The sequence below is a fragment of the Echinops telfairi genome, unplaced genomic scaffold (assembly GCF_000313985.2).
Source record: "Echinops telfairi isolate 266 unplaced genomic scaffold, ASM31398v2 ScPeMD7_52;HRSCAF=179, whole genome shotgun sequence".
NCBI lineage: Eukaryota > Metazoa > Chordata > Mammalia > Afrosoricida > Tenrecidae > Echinops > Echinops telfairi.
The window spans coordinates 170,741-185,440 of NW_022103950.1; positions in this window are offsets into that span (position 1 = coordinate 170,741).

Sequence of the window (14,700 nt, forward strand, 5' to 3'; positions counted from 1 at the left end):
TTCCCTTCGATCAGACTGCCTCCTGGAATTATGCTGTTCGCTAGTCCTATGAAAGTCAGGAAGACACCAGAAGCCCTTTGTCTTTGTTTGGGTTCACCGGAGAAGCAACATCAGTGATGTTTATATATGTATAAAATTTCCTGATAAAAATATACCAAAATCACTATATATATTCACACATTGGTAGAAGAAGCAGGCAATTTCAAGTCCAGTCAGATTCCTAATCTGTAGGTCAGATGTTGCACCAGAGGCTTCTCCTGCCTCAAATAGCTGTGGTGAACCCAGGACCAGCAGTTAGCCAATAGGCTGGTGACTACAGAGGCCAATGAGTCAAATGACAGGCTGTTGGCTCAAGTCCAAGGAATGAGAGGTCAACGAGCAAGATGCATGATGCAGACCCTGTATTGAGCAAGCAAGCTTACCCATAGCCTCCTCTTACATTGGAAATAGGCCATATCCCTCAATCCAAGTAAGGTTGTAGCATCCTGGCCTAGACTTCTTACAACTGATTGCCTGCTCAAAATAGATTCCAGTATGGAGGTGGTTACATAATGTTAAGTCACATTGTAGAGGGTCCTAGGCCTTAACTACCCATCCATTGAGAATCTTGGCCCAGCCAAGTTAACACAAAACTTTGACTATCAAGCAGCGTGGTAGTTACATAATCTGGTGTCAACTTGCGAAGCGGTAGAGTCTAGCACATCAATCAGGTCGGACCTTGATGACCTCATTTGGCAGTGCCAAGGAGATAAATAGCTCACTGGAGGCCAGATGCATGCAGAATCTCTGCTTGTCTCCCTGAGAGACATTCCTGTTGACAAGTCACATGGAGCCATGCTGATGATAGCCAGAGCCCTGGAGCTGGAGTAGGTACATGGAGACCCATGCCAACGCTGAGTTACTTCCACCACCACTAGATCCACAAGACTTTCCACCCACTGCCCTGTGATCTTCCTGCATTTTGTGTCATTACATGTGTTGAGTGAGTCTGAAGAGGCATTTATAGACTGGTATCAGACATAAGGGCTAATAGCAGACTTATGGACTTGATCTGGACTGGGCTGGGATGTTTTCCTGATATACAATTACTCTTTGATATAAAACTCTCTCTTACACACATATGAGTCTCCCTGGGTTTGTTTCTCTAGTTCACCTGGACTAACACAAGCAGGAAGAGATGCAGTGTGGGGAATCAAAGGTTTATAACACCCTTAGATGATCGGGGGCATAAGGATCAGGAGAACAAAAAACAAACCTACTGCTTCTAGAAACAAAAGATTTGGGATTCCAGGGAAATGTGTGATGAGCTGCCTGAGATACAGAAGTGGATGATTCCCAGGAGGCTGTTTTCAGCACGATGGTGGTGAAAATGGTGACCATTTGGATGAGGATTAACTAATCAAAACCTCAAAGGAAGAGCCCCCCACAACCTCTGTGCTTCTATGGTAGACCAGATCACAACAGTGGGTTGAGTGCTGACATAATTGTCCATGAATAGGAAGGTTGAAATGAGTACCATTCATTGACAATACTCATTGACAGCTCTTTGGTAGAAATCGTGCCTTCCACGAGAGATGTTCAGGCTTTGTTCCCAGCCATTGCTGAGGCACCACTCCTCTGCAAACATGGGTGTGTGTGCAGCTACCATGCAGAACAGATTTCAGCAGAGCTTCTCAATGAAGGGACAGGAAAGGGCCTTTGAGTTCACTTCTGGAAGGAAGCCAAGTACAGCTGTAAGTCTCAGGGGGCTCTAGCTACAAACAATCACGGGAATGAGTCCGGACTGAACCGTGTTTTTTTCCCCCTGTACATGGAGTTGATATGGGTCACAACAACAACAAACCCACACAGACCTCTTTGCTGTGGAGAGAACAACACAGTTCTTGGTAAGTCAATGACATCAGTCACTGTGTGAGTCTAAAGAAACAAATTAATAGACATTCATATGTGTGTAAGAGAGAACTTGATATCAAAGAGCAATTGTACACTGAGAAAACATTCCAGCCCAGTCCAGATCAAGTCCGATATTAGCCCATGTTGGTAGTAATCCATAAATTCCTCTTTAGACTCACACAGTCATGCAATGATGCTGAATGCAGGAAGATCATAGGCCAGTGGGTAGAAAGTCTTGTGGATCCAGTGGTGATGGAAACATCTTAGTGCTGGCATGGGTCTCCATTTGGCTCCTCCAGCTCCAGTGCTCTGTTTCCATCAGTGTAGTTCCAGGTGGTTTGTCAACAGGAATGTCTCACAGGGAGACCAGCAGAGGGTGTATCTGGCTTCTGGTGAGCTATTTCTCTTCTTGGCACCTCCAAATGAAATCATCAAGCTGCTACCTGATTGACAGGCTAGACTCTACCCTTTCGCAAGTTGAAAGGTGATTTTGTAACTGCCACAGTCACTTTGCTGTTTTGAGGCCGCAGTTAAAATGAAAAGTTTGAGTCTTTAGAGCCTTCTGGCACTGAGGTGGGCTGCCAAGTGGTCAGGGGTTGCCTGGGTTGGCCCTGCTGTGCTTGGCATCAGGACGCTCCTCCAAAGACTGCAGTCAACTTCTGCATCACACCATGCTCCAAGAGGTTGTCGGTTCTCATCAGGTTTGCTTTTGCCTCCTGTATGGGTCCATGTCCGAGGACATAGTTGATTGTTTGCAACTACAATCATGGGCTCTGATCACAAAACCTATGCAACTCCTAAGGCTTACTACTAACCCAGAGTTTCCTAAAGGGGATGTTACGGAAATCATCAGACTGCACTCTGAATCTTCAACTCACAGGCTTGTTTTCAAATGATTTTCATCATATCACCTGGTGGCTGGGTGGATGGATGGGGGCAGGAAGGAGAGGGCAGGAGAATGACCATTTCCTGGCCACCACTGCCCTAATTAGCTTGTGGAAACTGTAACATGTTCTCACTATGCATGGGACTTAGAAGATTTGGGGTAATCGATGTATGTTCCAGAGGTTCATCTTGTGCTGATAAAAGTAAGCACATTCAAGGACCCCTCTTCTTTCATTGAGATACTTTTGAGCCACGGGTCCTCCCTACCCAAATTTCCTCCCTGAACCCCTGGGTTGCAAGATATAGATCTTTAGCTTTTCAGACCTTTACTTTCTCTTTTGTCAACTTATGTGAAGTGGTTGGTATTGTTATGACCACTTCCCAGCGCTGCACTATCTTGACTCTCAGAACCTTATGAGTCAGTTCCTGGCCAGGGTGAGCATAAACGTGTGCTTTTCAGTCTGAGTGGTACAGGCAGGCCAGTGAATGCATTTCTTCCCAGCCAAGCTAGGGGATAGCTGCTTCCATTGGCCTCAGTGGCAGGCCCTTGGTCTAGTTATTTCTTAAGACAACTCATGCCACTCAAAGTCATCCCCAGACATGACAGTCATGTAGGACTCCAACATTTTTTAAAGCAACACAGAAAATCAGCTTCATCTTAATCGATGTCTCTCCTTAGTGACAAAATATTGTAGAAGTGCCGAAGGAGCTCAATTTAAGGAGCACTCCCCCAAGTATAGCAGTACTGCAGGTTTAGTGGTAGAATTCTCATCTACCATGAGGAAGTCTTGTCTTAGTGTCCCAGCCAATGGAGCTCATCTGCAGCCACCAAGCACCTGCTAGTGTAGCCTCATGTGCTTCAATGGTGCTGGATAGGTGTTAGCAGAGCTCCTAGGCTAAGCTGGAATAGAGAAAAAGGGCTTGCGATCCATTTGTGAAAATAAGCTAACAAAAGCCCTATGGATCGCAACGAGGATTGACAACTGACCTTGGGGATGGCTCAAGACTGGGCAGCATTTTCATCTGATGTGCATCAAGTCACTATGAATTGAACGATGGCTCTCCACCCCAGGATTCCTCTCTAATCGCTGGAATAGATAGTCTTCTAACATGAGGGGGTGAGGGTGGTCTGGTAAGGTTAGCCTGACAGCCCTGGCCGGTATGAGAAGAAAACCAATGTGTCTTTGATAAGAGTTTCCATGTATTCTGTGCTGTCAGTTCTGGCATCCCTTGTCCTGAACACTTCTCTTTTGGTGCAGCGCACAGGATCCTCTATCCACGAAGAACTCCATTTCCCAGATGTGGTAGCCGGGGCTCCCTGGCTCAACCAACAACCACAGTAGTGGCCACAGATCTGACTCTATAAATGGCCTTGTTCCTGGTTGCTGGGAGAGAACATTTGCTCAAGGGAGAACTAGTGGGATGTCAGAGAGGGAGAGGACCCAGAGGCAGAGGATTCATCCAGGATCTGTCCTGTTTGAGGCGGGGATGTCTCTGAATTGACTGACCATGTGTTGTCAAATTGCCCCCATAATTCCCTTCTCTTTCGGGTTTTAGTACCTACCTCCTTCCCTCCTCTTTCAAGCTTACTCCGCTACTACCAGCTCCAGAGACTGCATTGGGACCAATGGGTATTTCTGCACATGCTGGCATCAGCAGGTGGTCTTCAAAGAAATCTCTCTTCAGGGAATGCAGTTTGAGCCTGCCATAAGGCGCCACCTTGCAGAGGTCCTACAAGAGGTGACTGGAAAGGTCTGCACCTTCTGATCCCCAACTTTCAAGCTATTATTTCAAACCTAATAGGTGGATGGATATAGTTTGGTCCAGTACTGTAAGTCCAAGTATTTGCAACAAGAAATCCACCCCCACCTTCTGTCCAACCGAGGGACCATGGGCACCATGGTAGGTACATAATCTGGAGTCAATTTGCGAATGGGGTAGCGTCTAGCCAATCAATCAGGTTGCAGCTTGATGACCTTATTAGGAAGTGCTACGGAGATAAATAGCTCATTGGAGGCCAGATACACACACTCCCTTTGAGACATTCCTGTTGACAAGACATGTGGAGCTATGCTAGAGTCCTGGAACTGGAGGAGCTATATGGAGACCCACACCAGTGTTGAGATGCTTCCAGCACCTCTGCATCTACAAGACTTTCTACCTACTGGCCTGTGATCTTCCTGCACTTGGCTTCATTGCATGTGTTGCATGAGTCTGAAGGGGAATTTACAGACTGGTACTGGACATAGGGGCTAATATCAGACTTATGGACTTGATCTGGACAGGGCTGGGATGTTTTCTTAATGTACAATTCATCTTTATATAAAACTCTTTCCTATACACACATGAGTGTCTTTGAATTTGTTTCTGTAGTCTACCCAGACTCACACAGGCATTCAGGCAAGTAGTCTCAAGCAGTGATTTGTGTGGGGATATAATGGAAGGCAGAACCAAGGTCCATTTCATGACCATGAGGATGATTGACTCCCTGTGCCTGCTGTCTCCTGGGCCCCTAGTGGCTCATCAGCCCTCAAGGCAGGGTCGATTTGAGATGGAATCCAAGGGCATCAGAGGAAGCCAGTCACCCTGCGGTGGGAATAGATGCCAGGTTCCAATACAGGATGAATGGAAGCTTCAGCACATGTTAGGGATTATATAGAAAGGGCCTTGGGACTGTGGGATAGGGTTGGGTGAAAGGCGGAAACTGAGTGTAGTGTTCCTGGAATACTAGAAATTGAACAACAGAGTTGAAGACAGTTCAAATGAGCCTGCCTAGTCCTGCCACCCAATGTAAAAGGATGGTGTGTTAGCTATAGAGTGTTTCTTTTACACACATTCCACAAGTGGGTTGCTTTAAGAGCCAGGAATTTATTGTCTCAACATTCAAGATGCTAGGAGTCCAAATCCAGGATGTGGCTTACAGGATATTTTTTTGTCTATTCCAGCTCCTTTGTTGTTGTTAAGTGTCGTTGAGTCAGTGCTGACCCATAACAGCCCTATGCACAACAGAAGGAAGTACTGTCTGCTCCTGCACCATTCACCCAATTGTTCCTATGCTTGAGCCCATTGTTGCGGCCAATGTGTCAGTCTGCCCTGTTAAGGACCTTCCTCTTTTTTTACGTCCCTCTACTTTACCAAACATGATGTTCCTTCTCCAGGGACTGCCATAGTAAACCAAAAAACATACCCACCAAGCTCATAGCTGTGCAGGGTTTCTGACACTAAACATTTGTAGGATGAGGATCACTTTGTCTCTAACTTGGCTCGTGGGCTTGAACTGCTGACCTTGTAGCTAGCAAACTAACTAACACATAACCTATAGTGCCACCAGGACTCTTCATCACTGGCAGCAATCCACGGCATTCCTGGGCTATGGCTGCATCTGCCCGCATCTGTGTTTGTACAGCAGAGTTGTACCATGAAATGCATTGTTTAATTTCTTAGCAGCTACTTATGTGAGCATGAACTGTGAATCCAAGTGAAATTAAATCCTTGACACCCCTGATCATTTCTCATGATGTTCTCTGCTGGTTCAGTTGTGAGGGTTTTTGTTTTTCTTTGCATTGAGTTGTTATCCCTCCTGAAAGCTGTCGTCTTTGATTTGCATCAGCAGTTGCTTCAAGTCCTCCTCAATTTCAGCAAGGAAGGTTGTGTCATCCGCATGTAACAGGCTATTAATGAGCTGTCATCAAATCCTGATGCCATTTCTTCTCCATAAAGTCCACATATTCAGATTATTTGCTCATCAAACAGATTGAATAAGTATAGTGGGAGAAAATTAAATTGATGCACACCTTTCTTGATTTTAAACCATGATTTGATTCATGTACAGGTTCCACATAGGCACGATAAAGCATTCTGGAATTTCCATTCATCTAAATGCTTTTCATAGTTTGTTATGATTCACACATTTGAGTGCCTTTCTATAGTCAGCAAAACAAAAGTAAATATTTCCTGGTATTCCTTGCTTTCAGTCAAGATCCATCTGACATTGGCAACAATATATGTTTTTCCAGGTCCTTCGCCACATCCAGGCCCCCTGTTGGGGTACTCCTGTAACTGATGTTGATGTTGGGTAATCTCCAGCAGAATTTTACTTGCACGTGATTTCAATGGTGTTGTTCAATAATGTGGGCACTCTGTTGGATCACCTTTCTTTGGGATAGGAACACATACAGATCTCTTCCAGTCGGTTGGCCCATGGCTATCTTCCAAATCTATTGACACAGGTGAGTGAGTGCTTCCCGTGGTTTATCTGCTTGTTGAAATATTCCAGTAGGTATTCTGTCAATTCCAGGAGCCTTGTTTTTGGCTACAGCCTGCAGTGTATTTTCATTTCTTTCCTTCAGTAGCATTGGTTCTTGATCATATGCTAATTCTTGAAATGGTTCGATGGAACTAGATTTTTTGGTACATTGATTCCGTGTATCTGTACATCTTCTTTTAATGCTTCCTATCCTGTTCAGCATTTTGCCCATAGAATCTTTCAAGATTGTAACTTGAGGCTTGAATTTTTCTTCGGTTCTTTTATCTTCAGATATACTAAGCAGGTTCTTCCTTTTGAGTTTTCTAACCAGGTGTGTGCACATTCAGCTCTTTTATGATTTCTGCAATTTGCTTTAGCTTCTCTATGACAAAGATTACATTTCAGAGTCTCTTGTGACATCCATTTTGATCTTCTTGCTCTCTCTTGTCTTTTTAATGATATTTTGCTTTCCTTACATATGATTTTCTTGATGTCATTCCACAGCTTCTCGGATCTCCTACCATTAGCGTTCAATGAGTCAATTCTATTTTTGGCATATCCTTAAAATTCATGTAGAATATACTGAATGTCATAATTTGGCTCTCCTGTACTTTACATTTTTTCTTCAGTTTCAACTTGAACTTACATACGAGAGATTGATTGTTCTACAGTCAGCCCCTAGTCTTCTTTTGGCTGATGTTATTGAGCTTCTCAATAGTCTCTTTCTATGGATAGAGTCAATTTGTTTTCTGTGTAATTCCTCTGGAGATGTCCACATGTAGAGTCACCATTTGTGTAGTTGAACACAATATGTGCAATGAAGAAGTCATTAGTCTTGCAACAATCTATCATGGGAGCTCCAGCTTTGTTTCTATCACCAAGGTTATATTTTTCAACTAGTGCTACTTACTTTTTGTTTCCGTTTTAATTCTAATTGCCAATAATTATGAATGCATCTCAAGTGCATGTTTCAGACCAAAAAATTGGTCAAATTCTTCATTTTGTTCTTGAAGCCTGTGGTTCATCTGTATATGTGAATAATAGTTATATTACCTGAATTTCCTTGGATGTTTACAGATATCCTGTCACAGATAACATTGTGCTTCAAAACAGATCTTGAAATACCCTTTTTGCAAGAACATGACACCGTTTCTCTGGAATTTGTCATGCACAGCATTGTAAACTGCCAACAGTTTTCTCCCCATCTGTGAGTGTTCTTCTTACGCTTTTGGTTAAGTCTGTTGATGCCCTGTGTCATATTTTTAGAAATACCTCATTATATCTCTTGTTTCCTATTATTTGTATTTGTGCTTCATTATGTTTGATAGTGTGCTTACACCACTTATTAGCACACCTACAGTTGTTGCTATTTTCTCATTGGTCATTGTTACAGTTTTACATGTTACATTTAGGTTTTTAATCCATCGAGAGCTTGTTTTTGTGTATGGGGGTGAGATATGGGTGCTGCTTCAATATTTTTCAAATGAAATCCAGTTTTGCCAGCAACATTTGTTGAAAAGTCTATTTGTTTTGGGCCTGTTATAAAAACTCAGCTGTCTGTTGGTGGATACATTTATTTCTGGGTTCTTGAGTTTATTCCATTGGTCTATGTATCTGTGTTCCACCACTCATCTGTCAATTTGTGGTAGTGCAATGCCTTGTGTGTTGCTATGATTACGATGCTTTGCCACCAGAATTTCAAATGCCAGCAGATCACCCATAGTGGACAGGTTTTAGCAGAGCTTCCAAATTAAGATCAAATTTTGAAGAAGGAATAGGCTGTGCGTTTCTGAGGAATTAGCCTGAGAAAACCTGATGGACTGATCAAATAATTGTTAGATCCTAAAAACCTCATGAAAAGAAGCAGAACATTGTTGGAGATCATGAACGAAGATGAATCTCTCAGGTAGGAAAGCACTCAAAGCATGACTGAGGAAGAGCTGCCTTCTCAAAGTAGAGTCAATGATAATGACATGGATGGGGTAGAGTCTGTGGAAGTAAAGCCTTCAAGACCTTCATTTGCTGATGATGTGTGTCTCAAAATGAGAAGAAACAGTTGCAAAATTCATTTAACAAACATACCAGTCTTGGAAGAAGTACAGCCAGAATGCTCCTTAAAAGCAGTATGGCAAGACATCTTCTCACTACTTTGGACATGTTATTAAGAGAGACCAGTCCTTGGAGAAGGACAATATGCATGGGAAAATAAAGAGGCAGTGTGTTAGTCTGGGTGGACTATAGAAACAAATTCATAGACACTCTTATGTGTATAAGAAAGAGCTTTATATACAAGAACAATTGAATATGGAGAGAACATCCCAGTCCAGTCCAGATCAAGTCCATAAGTCTGATATTAACCCACATGTCAAATACCAATCTATAAATTCGTCTTCAAACTCATACTATACATGCAATGATGCCAAATGCAGGAAGATCATAGACCAGTGGGTGGCAAGTCTTGTAAGCATCTCAGTGCTGGCAGGGGTCTCCATGTGGCTCTTCCAGCTCCAGTGCTCTCCATATGTCTTGTCTGCTGCAATGTCTCACAGAGAGTGAACCTGTGTCCTGCCTCCAGCAAGATATTTAGCTCCTTAGTGCCTCCAAATGAGGCCATCAAACTGTGACCTGATTGACAGGCTAGACTCCACCCTATTCACTCCTAATCCTCTCAAATTGGCAACTGATTGGATAATTACCACAGGCAGGGAAAAAGAGGAAAACTCTTGATAAAGTGGATAGACACAGTGGCTGTATCGATGAGCTCAAATATAAGAAAAATGGTGAGGATGGCCCAGGACCGTGCATTCTTGTTCTGTTATACATAGGGTCCCTATGAATTGGAACCTTACTTGATGGCACATAACAACAACAACAACAATGTTTGTTGCATCAGTACCAGGGTATTTTGATTATTGTGGCTGTGTAATGGGTTTTCAGACTGGGAAGTGAAAGGTCTTCCAATTTTTCTTTTTCTTTAGAAAGAGCACATCTTTAGTAATGCTTTGCTTATTATGGGGCTCTTTCCTTTTCATCTTCTCAGAAGTAATCTATATATGGTGTCCTTGCTGTCTTCCTATAGCTGGTCTAGTCTTCCATCATTAGTGTTTGTCTTAGACAGGGTTGACTAGAGAAACAAATCCAGTGACACTCATATATGTGTGAGAAATAGCTTTATATCAAGAAGTAATTATATATTGCAAAAATGTTCCAGTCAAGTCCAACTCGAGTCCATACATCCGATACTAGACCATAAGCCCCTCTTAAGACTTGTGCAGTGATGAGCAATGCTGCTGAATGCAGGAATATCACTGGCAAGAGGGTCGAAAATCTTGTGGATTCAACAGTGGTCGATGCATCTCCAGGGCTCTGACAGATCTCAGAGTGGCTTGCTGGCATGAAGGTTAAGGCAGAGAGAGCGGGAGTTCCCCAGGATCCTCCTTATGTGGAGGCCACACCCACAAGGAGGCACCATCAGGCTGTGACCTGACAGGCTAGACTCCATCCCTACACTTTTATATATCTTCAAGTTGACCTGAAATTATGTAATTACCACAGCGTCCAACACGTCAAACTTGGTCTTCAGATGTTCTCTAAATTCAGGTGGGACATTCTCAGTGTCACTGGTTGCTTATTGTGGACTGCTTTACTTTTCTTCACCTTCAATCTGAAATTATAGAGGAGTAATTGGTGGTCTGTTCGACAATTAAATTTGGGTCTTTTTTGTATGATCATATTGTGCTCCTTCATTATCTATTCCTACAGATACAGTGAATTTGACTCCTGTGTGTTTATCTGGGGAAGTCCATGTATGTAGTCAGCATTTATGTTGTTGAAAAAAATGAATTTTTAATAAGAAGTCATTGGTCTTGAAAAAAACTATTATGCAATCTCCAGCGTCATTTCTGTTCACCAAGGAGGTATTTTTCATCTACTGTTTCTCCCAGTTTTCACATTCCAATCACCAATAATTATCAATACATTTTGATTGCATTGATAATTTCAGACTGAAGGAGTTGGTAGAATTCTTCAATTTCTCCATTACTAACTTTACTGGGTAGTGTATAAATTTGAAAAACAATTGTAGCTGGAACTTCTTGTAAGTGTATAGGTATTATCCTATCACTGACAACAGTGTACCTCAATAGAATCATAAATGGTCTATTTTTTACATTTACAAATATATCAATTCACTTAAGATAATGAAACAATGTTTTGAAGGAAAAAGAGGAAACCTCAAACCTTTCAGATCTGAAGAAATTGAGGCTTAAGTAATTTTCTTAAAGTTCCAAGTACATTAGTGACAGATTCAGGAACAAAATTATCTATACACTTAAAATTCTTCCAATTGGGCATATGTGAGTTACACCAAAAACAAAATATAAACAAAAATAAAAAACCAAACCCATTGTCACTGAGTTGATAATAGATTCGTGTTACAGAGTATAACTGCTACATAGGGACTTTTAAACTTAAAAAAATAGATTTATCAGTATATATTACCAAATCATGCCATTTAATAGTTCAATCATATTAATAAAATGGTGCAATAATCTCAGCAATCAATTTCACAAAATGTTCTTTTAGATAATGAGCACAATGCCATTCCTCTTGGATTTTCAAGTCCAGTATAGAACCCTATATAACTGCCTGACTTAAAATGGCCAATACTCATCCATATCAGTTCACTAATGCCTAGAATATTGATCTTTATGCATTCTATTCATGTTTATCAACTTCCAATTTTCCCAAGATTTATTTATACTTCATACATTCTGTCGTTTGTTTATTAGTGGATGTTTATTGGTCTCTCTTTCATGTTGAGTCATGCCTCATCTGAAAATGAAAATCCTCAAACCTTATTCGATCCACAACATTATATTTGACTGTCTTTTGAGGCAACTCTTCTTCATTGTGAGAGGCTCATCTTCTGGCAATATTTCACTGCTGTTCATAACATTGTCATGGACCTGACCCTCAGGAATGTGTAGTTTATTGTATCTTCCTAATCTGCTCTTCTGGAAGCTATGTTGAAACTTGTTCACCATGGGTGACCCTGTTGGTATTTGGAATGCTTGTGGCATAGTTTCCATCATCTCAGAAGCACATGAGCCACCACAGTACAACAAATTGGCAGATAAGTGGTGGGTGACTGTAATTAGGGGAAGCAGATGAAATGTTGGCAGTGTTATTAGAAAACACTGTATACCGTGTGTTGGACTACTAACTGCATGGTTTTCACTTCATACCCACCAGCTTCTATGTGGGAGGAAGATAAGGCACTCTGTCTCTGCCATAAGTGTTGGGGTGGTGAGAGGGGGACATCACAGAGACCTCATGCAACCTCTTTTGGCTACACAAGGAAGAAGAAGAAATCATTTTCACACTAGTTGAGAAAATGTCGTGGGAGCCATAACTGATCTTTGGCCTCACAAGGAGATTTCAACTCCTCACCTGTCAAAGGCCAATTGCCAAAGGCAGAGGTGAGGCATATCTCCATCTTCTATCCTGTTTTACCTTATTCAAACACCCTTTGTTTCTTTGGCAGCACTCCCATCTCTGCTAAGTTCAATAATCCATTGCAATAGCTGCCACACAGATCTCACAGACAAAAGTCATCATCATGGGAGGTTTGTCAGGGAAGTAAACAGATTACTATAAGCCAGGATCGTAAAATATGAAGGATATACTCTTTAGTCCCCAACAGTCCCTTTCCTCAGCCAGCAAGTACTCAAGTTTCTCTGTCTGGTCCTCAGCCTCCCAGTCACGTGATCCCTTGGTCTCTGATCCCCACAGAGCAGGAAGCCAGCCTGCTCCTCTGCCTCACACTCTCATAGTCTCAGTGTTGCTCCTCTGCTCTGTCCCATGGTTTCCTGGCCTCAGCCTTTGGCCTTGCCATGGCACGGCCTCCACCACCACAGGCATGCAGTTCAATCACGCTCCACTGGTGCCTCTTCTTCCTTCATGGTCCCAGGATTCCCTGTTCCTGCTTCTGAGAGAGCTTTGTTAGACACAAAGAATGGCTTTGGTGGAGGTGGTTTGTTGTTTGTTTGTTTTTTAATTCTTGCTTTTGGCTTTCACCATTTCCTACCCCCAAGGAAACAAAGGGTTGTGATTTGATGCACACCTTCTAGTAAGATGGAAACTCAGAATATATTACACTCTAATTCTGCCCATTAATATAACAGAGAACTCCTTGCAAAATGGGATTATTAATACAGGCATAAGAGACTACTGATGCATTTACAGTACATTACAAAAGTGATTATAGATCAAAGGGCCATAATGTGATAATTAGATTTATTGTGCCAACCTGGCCAATAGGAACATGTGGGATTAATCAGGTCGCAATTTGATTGGAGAGCAAAGAGACAAATGATTCTGCAATGCCCATCCCCACCCCCCACCACACCCTGCCCCATTTCTTGCTCACTGGTGATCGGAGCATGCTGGACCATGTGTGCTGCTGCTGTGGCTTGTTCTCTGCCTCAACCTGTGGGCTAGGTCAACTGATGGATCATGTCACTAGACCTTGAGGCTCCTTCAAGACTTGTTTCGCCATGCTGCTGTTGTGTACATTGCTTGAGCTTCAGGCTGGTGAATTCTGTCCCCTTGCATTGCTTATGTTTGATATCCCATCCAGGCCTACTTTGCTAAGCTCCTGAGCTACTGATGTTTGGTGTCCCACACTGCTGCTTGCTGCCTGTGGGCAGACTCTGCTTGCCTTGCTCCAGGGAAGACTCTGCTGTCTGCTTCATTGACCTTGGGCCCAGTGAGTTGAAGGAATTCCAGTATATTAACTGTTCTATGGAAGTGAGTTGAACTGAACCCTCTGTACGGCTGTGCAGACTACTTAACTGTTATATTCCTTCTTGCTGTATAAACCTACTCGTGTGTGTGTGATCATAAGTGTCCTGTTTAGTTTCTCTAGAGAACTCTGCTAACCCACATACTAAGAAATTTTACTTTACCACACCAACGTAATGCTATTTGCTACAAGTTAGAGGTCCAGCATGACTCTATTCTCTATTCTTTTGTTATCTACTCTGACATCAACCATCTGTCCCAGCATTCCTACTTCTCTGCTGGGTTCATTGCAGTGACCACACATATGTCAGACAAAACTTATGATTATGGGGTTTCTTAGGAAAGTTAACCAGTTATTACAAGTCAGGATCATAAACATAAAGGACATAGTCTTTGGTTCCTAGCAGCACCTCTCCTTAGCCAGCACCCAAGTCTATCTGGTCCTTATCCTCTTAGTCCTTGACCCATTGGTCTCTGCCTTGTTCCATGTGCTGAGAAGCCTGTCCACTGCTCTGCTTCAGAGTCTCATGCTTTGGGGTCTTAGATTTGCCACTCCTCTGTTCTGATGCCTCTGGTTTTTGCAAAGAATGTACTCAATGTCACTGAACAATTTGTGAAGAAGTTAATAAATGGAAACCTAAACTTTCCTGTAATATTTCACAAGCATACAATATAATATTATTAAGTCCTTTAATAGATTTTTTTCCAATGGCCAGAATTTTGCCACAGTGATGGGCCAGTTTCCAGTTGGGTGGAACGTTATTTCTTTTTTATGACTGGGTTCTTGATGCTGCTATAATTAAGGAGCCATTAATTAATTTAGTTAATCTGGGAATCTGTATCTAAAGTCTGGGCAAGCTCATGAGATAAAG